The 5,705-nt window shown below is 47.7% G+C and overlaps 1 long non-coding RNA gene across 1 annotated transcript; it reads left to right on the forward strand.

Moving 5' to 3' along the window:
* The first annotated feature begins 1,495 nt into the window (after positions 1-1,495).
* On the forward strand, positions 1,496-3,393 carry LOC147584856 (uncharacterized). Its single transcript, XR_015255998.1, has 3 exons — positions 1,496-1,759; positions 2,285-2,580; positions 2,813-3,393. It is a non-coding gene; the product is annotated as an uncharacterized LOC147584856 (long non-coding RNA).
* The last annotated feature ends 2,312 nt before the right edge of the window (positions 3,394-5,705 follow it).

The raw sequence follows: 5,705 nt of genomic DNA on the forward strand, positions 1-5,705 counted from the left end.
GTGGCCGCTTAACCGACTGCGCCACCCAGGCGCCCCTGCTATTCATATTTTAAATTACCATCATTATTGTGGCTGTCGTTAGTGCCAGACCTGAGCCTAAAGCTCACTTTCTTAACTCCTAGGCCAAAGCTGTTCTTACCAACTCTCTACTTTCTTCTGTGTCCTTCCTTTGAACCTCGACCCTTGACCATCCCTGCCCCTCCATCCCTGCTTTTTACCTTTCTCTGTAGAGCACGGGGCCTTCCAGAAATGAAAGGGCAAAAGGAGGGATAATGAGAGCTGAAAGGGGAAGGAGAGAGCACAGTGAACGCATGAGAGCCTGTCCGCAAGAGTTTGCATCTGCCCAGAAGGAATGAAGAAACAAGCACCCAAAACACCGTTTCACAACGTACAGCTGACGCTCAAAGCCCTTTCCTACCTACTGGTAGTTAGATGTGCCAAGAAACAGCTCTATTTTCTACTTCTGCCAGAGTATAGGCGAACCCTCATTTCAACAGGTAGCACGTAGGAACATCTTGGTTCACAATAAACCTCCATAAACCTTGGTTTATTTCAGACTGTGTTTAATGGGGGGGGGGGCACTTACCTAGATTTCTAGAACATTCTATGTGTGATAATTTTTTAAGATTAGCCATAGTTCTCTTCAAAACGCTGGCGTGTAACCTTTTGCTCCTAGTTCTCTTCCTCCAAAGGTGGCTGAGAGCAGTTCTTTTTACACCCTACTCGAAAGGCAGCCGCCAGTGGGAGTTGTACAGTCTTTCCCTGTCTTATTTCTCCCGTTTCAGAAAGATCGCTTTCCTACGACTTCTGGCCGTCTGCTTTGCCTGGCTGAGGAGACACCCCAGACTTCCTCCACCCACATGGCCTTGCAGCCAAAGACCCAAAACGCAGGGAGTGGTCCAATTAAAAATCTGGGCACGCAAGGAAAAGCAGGCATCAAAGGACAACCCCATTCCCCTTACAAAAAAAAAAAAAAAGGAAAGAAAAGAAAGAAAGAGCAGTATGTAAATATTTTATTTCAAGTTCTTTTGTGCTAATTAAGGAACATGGACAGTTTTTAATAGGGTCAGCAGCTACTCATTTGGAGTGGAATCTTCTTAATGGACTGGGATAAACAAGAAAGAATGCCTTAAAGTGAAGTCTCCTTGCGCAGGCACAGCCCCAAACCATGTTCCCTTCGGGCATCTGCTGGCTTCCAGGACGTTCGTGGGCGAGGTGAGATGTGCCCAAAGGAGGTACCTCTTTCAGAGGGCATCTGTGTGAGAGCAGACGCAGGCGGCCTCAGTCACCGAGCGTGCACTTCAAGACTGTCATTTTCATTCTGGAGTGTTCACGTATCCTACTCATTTGTGAAAACACACGTGCCAGCTCGGCGTCTAGCTCAGGGGACGTCAAGTAAGTCGGGGGGTGGGGGGGTGGGGGTGAGGAAAATGTCGGAGCCCAAATTTTCTAATTATGTCTGTTTTTGCGCCTTCTATCCCCTACCCAGCCCCCCTCGCTCCCCCCTTCCCTTCCTCTCTCTACCAGTAACAGGGCGGATTTGGAAATGAATTCCACTCTGTACCACCTTGGCCATCTCTTCAGGTTCAGTGTTTCTCTTCTGCTTAAGAATTCAGGATGCATGGGCCGCACATCGGTGTCAACCCTTCGGCTTGGCTGGGACCACCTGGGTTGGCCAGCAACTTTGACGGATGCAATCCAGAAGAGGAAACAATATCTCTGTTGACAGCCACTGCTCTTGGCCTGAATTCGTCAAACGGTATTTGTTGGGAGAGCACGAGGGAAGGAAGGAGGAGGGAGACGAACGTAGAGAGCGTATCAAGCAAACACAAGTAGGGCTCAGCCTTGCGGGGGGGATGGCATGCAGAGTAACGTGCATAGGAAACCCCAGCATGCTTTAAACACAGCCTGATCGGGGCGCCTGGGTGGTGCAGTCGGTTAAGCGTCCGACTTCAGCCAGGTCACGATCTCGCGGTCCGTGGGTTCGAGCCCCGCGTCGGGCTCTGGGCTGATGGCTCAGAGCCTGGAGCCTGTTTCCGATTCTGTGTCTCCCTCTCTCTCTGCCCCTCCCCCGTTCATGCTCTGTCTCTCTCTGTCCCAAAAATAAATAAACGTTGAAAAAAAAAATAAAAAAATAAAATAAAAAATAAAAATAAAAAAAAAAATAAACACAGCCTGATGGAAACTTCATTTGCAAGGCAGATTTCAGAGGTTCATATTCAAAAGCGTGCCACGCAGCATCCTGGGGGCTTTCACGGACATGGTCTTTTTTAATCCTCCCTAGAAACCCTGGCAAGGTCATCCTGTTATCCTCCTGGTGCCCTGGGAAAACGGAGATTATCAGGGTCAACTCCGACCAACACTCCCGAGACTCGAGCCTTCTGGCTGCGTGACCGGTGGTTACCCACACTGCACAGGAAAAGACAAATCCTCGCTTTTTAAATGTACCTGGCATTGTAATGAGCCTGACATTGTAATGAGCCATAGTAAGGTAGACGTTAACAGTGGGGGAAACTGAGTGAGAACTCTACTATCTTTGCAACTTCTCTACAAATCTAAAATGATTCCGGGGGCGCCTGGGTGGCGCAGTCGGTTAAGCGTCCGACTTCAGCCAGGTCACGATCTCGCGGTCCGTGAGTTCGAGCCCCGCGTCAGGCTCTGGGCTGATGGCTCGGAGCCTGGAGCCTGTTTCCGATTCTGTGTCTCCCTCTCTCTCTGCCCCTCCCCCGTTCATGCTCTGTCTCTCTCTGTCCCAAAAATAAATAAACGTTGAAAAAAAAAATTTTTTTTAAATTATTCCGAATGAGTTTAGTTTAGAGAAATAGACCCACAACCTGGAGGTATAAATACTTCCCAAAGGAGTATACAGCAAGTGACTCCTGTCATCCCGTCCCTCCGTCCATCCCTAAGTTGGCCACAGGCAGCACTGTGCCTGCCAGCATGTGTCACACTGCCAGGGATGCAGTCTGTGCAGGGAGGAGGAAATAAAGTGGCTACGTAATAATGGAAGGTGGGCCCTGATTTCCACTGGAGGCTCAAGGAAGGCTTTTCAGAAAAAATAATACACACAGATTTTAACTCACCGATGTATGAGTGTGCAGTGAATTATAAATGGCAAGATGGTATGCGTTGAGACTAGCTTCGATTGGTGGTATATCTTTCAGCTTGACCATGTCTTTGCCAAATAAGGATCTTTAATAAAAAAAAAAAAAAAAAAAATTACGGGGATGCCTGGCTGGCTCCATCGATGAAGCACCAGACTTCAGCTCGGGTCATGATCCTAAGGTTTGTGGGTTCAAACCCCATGTCAGGCTCTGTGCTGATGGCTCAGAGCCTGGAACCTGCTTCGGATTCTGTGCCTTCCTCTCTCTCTGCTCCTCCCCCACTCATGCTCTCTCTCTCTCTCTCTCTCTCTCTCTCTCTCTGTGTCTCTCAAAAATAAACAAACATTAAAAAAAATTACAAGGGGGGCGCCTGGGTGGCGCAGTCGGTTAAGCGTCCGACTTCAGCCAGGTCACGATCTCGCGGTCCGTGAGTTCGAGCCCCGCGTCGGGCTCTGGGCTGATGGCTCAGAGCCTGGAGCCTGTTTCTGATTCTGTGTCTCCCTCTCTCTCTGCCCCTCCCCCGTTCATGCTCTGTCTCTCTCTGTCCCAAAAATGAATAAACGTTGAAAAAAAAAAATTTAAAAAAAAAAAAAAATTACAAGGAATTTTTACAATTAGCTACCTTCCTCAATCTCCAAAAGGAGAGAGGCTCTTGTTTTTAGGCAATCTGATGTGAGGGAAGGACAAGGTGTTCAGAAGCCTGAGAGATCGGGGTTCAAACCTCAGTTAAATGGCTTTCTGGAAGTGTGATCTTGAAAAAGTAGCTCATAATCTCTGAATTTCAGACTCTTTATATGAAAAATGAAGACAATCATACCCACCTAATAGGAAACATACAGATACATCGTGTTTACTGATACATTGTGTGTGCTCAGAAAATAAATATATGGATGAATGATTAAATACGTACTAAGACTTAAAATGAGTATTTATGCCTAATAAATATTTTTTAACGAAAAAAAAATCTCAGGCACTCCAAGCCTATTGGTTAAGAAAAGTCACATGAGGGGCCCCTGGGTGGTTCAGTGGGTTAGGTGTCTGACTCTTGATTCCGGCTCAGGTCATGATCTCACAGTTTGTGAGATCGAGCCCAGCATCCAGCACCCCACTGAGCGAGGAGCCTGCTTGGGATTCTCTCTCTGCCCTTCCCCCTGCTTACATACGTGCGTGCTCTCGCTCTCTCTCTCTCTCTCTCTCTCTCTCAAAATGACTAAGTAAGCCTTAAAAAAAAAAAAAAAATCGCACAAGTGAGCAATTATGGCACAATCTCAGTCCTACTCAGGTGGTGTTCCTGGCCGGGGTGGGGGCATCCAGGCACCGGGTCTGGGTGTTAGGTACCAAACAGACGTGGCATCAGCAACTCCCTTGTATGTTCCAAGTGAGCAGAGCCGGGCATGACATAGACATGTAGAACCAGAGGATCCTCACGACACAAAGGTGGAAGGCTGGGGGGAAGTCCCAGTGGGGCCCGCAGAAGCATTTCTACTCATAGGTTAGGACCGTGACTGTAATTTGTCATGAGGCTTTCAAAATCTTTGCCCTCTGTCTTTGAACGGGCCTAGGGATCCCAGGAGAATTGTATAAGGACAGCAAACCCCCACCAGGGCCAGAACCCAGGTAAACTGGAGGGGTAGGTGCCCAGCCAGAGGGGATATGAGGCTCCTCTTCTCCAAGTGGGTATGGCTATCTAGACAAACACAAATCTCCTTCTCCTCCGGTCGGGTCAAGCGGCCTTTTTTATTAGCTATCTATATACCTGCCTGTTGGCTTTACTGTCTCATAAAATTAACCTGTCTGTCCAGAAAAGCAAAGGCGGACTCCTAGCCTGGATTTATCAGCCAGAATCTGGGTCCTCAAATGGCTGTGACCCTTAAGAAGGTCTGTCTAGCACTCAGATTTTTCTTGGTGCGGCAGGAAGTACCCACGTTGTTGCAAAGAAGCCCTTGCCTGGGGCAGCCTCATCCACCTCCCATAAAATGTGAATGTGTGAGGAAGCAGGAAGTGGGGCCTGGGGTGGAAGGAAGGAAGGAAAGAAGGAAGGAAGGGTGGCCTGCTCTAGCAGGGGTCCCAAATCTGTCAGAACTTAAATTGGCTATTGAAAAATATGTTTAGGGTCATCTGGGGGCTCAGTCGGTTAAGCCTTCGACTTTGGCTCAGGTCGCGATCTCATGGTTCGTGAGTTCGAGCCCTGTCTCAGGCTCTCTGCTGTCAGCATGGAGCCCGCTTCGGATCTTCTATTCCCTTTTCTCTCTCTGCACCTCCCCTGCTCGCACTCTCTGTCTCTCTCTCAAAAATAAAAAAATTAACATTAAAAAAAAAATAATAATAATAATATGTTTAGTGAGAGGCTGTTCAGGCAGATCCCAGGAATCTAAATTTTTAGATGGCTTCCCTGGGTGATTCTGATAATTAACTAGGATTGGGGAAACACTGACCCCTGTGACCTACCAGGTCCCTCTGGTCTAGAACATTCTGGATTACGGAAGGCCAGATTCTTCTATAAACCGTCTATGTAGGAAGTCGAAAAATCGTTTCTTTTTTTTTTTTAATTTTTTAAAGTTTTGTTTGCTTATTTTGAGGGAGAGAGAGAGAGGAAGTGAG

The sequence above is a fragment of the Puma concolor genome, chromosome A1 (assembly GCF_028749965.1).
Source record: "Puma concolor isolate L17-30 chromosome A1, mPumCon1.1.hap2, whole genome shotgun sequence".
NCBI lineage: Eukaryota > Metazoa > Chordata > Mammalia > Carnivora > Felidae > Puma > Puma concolor.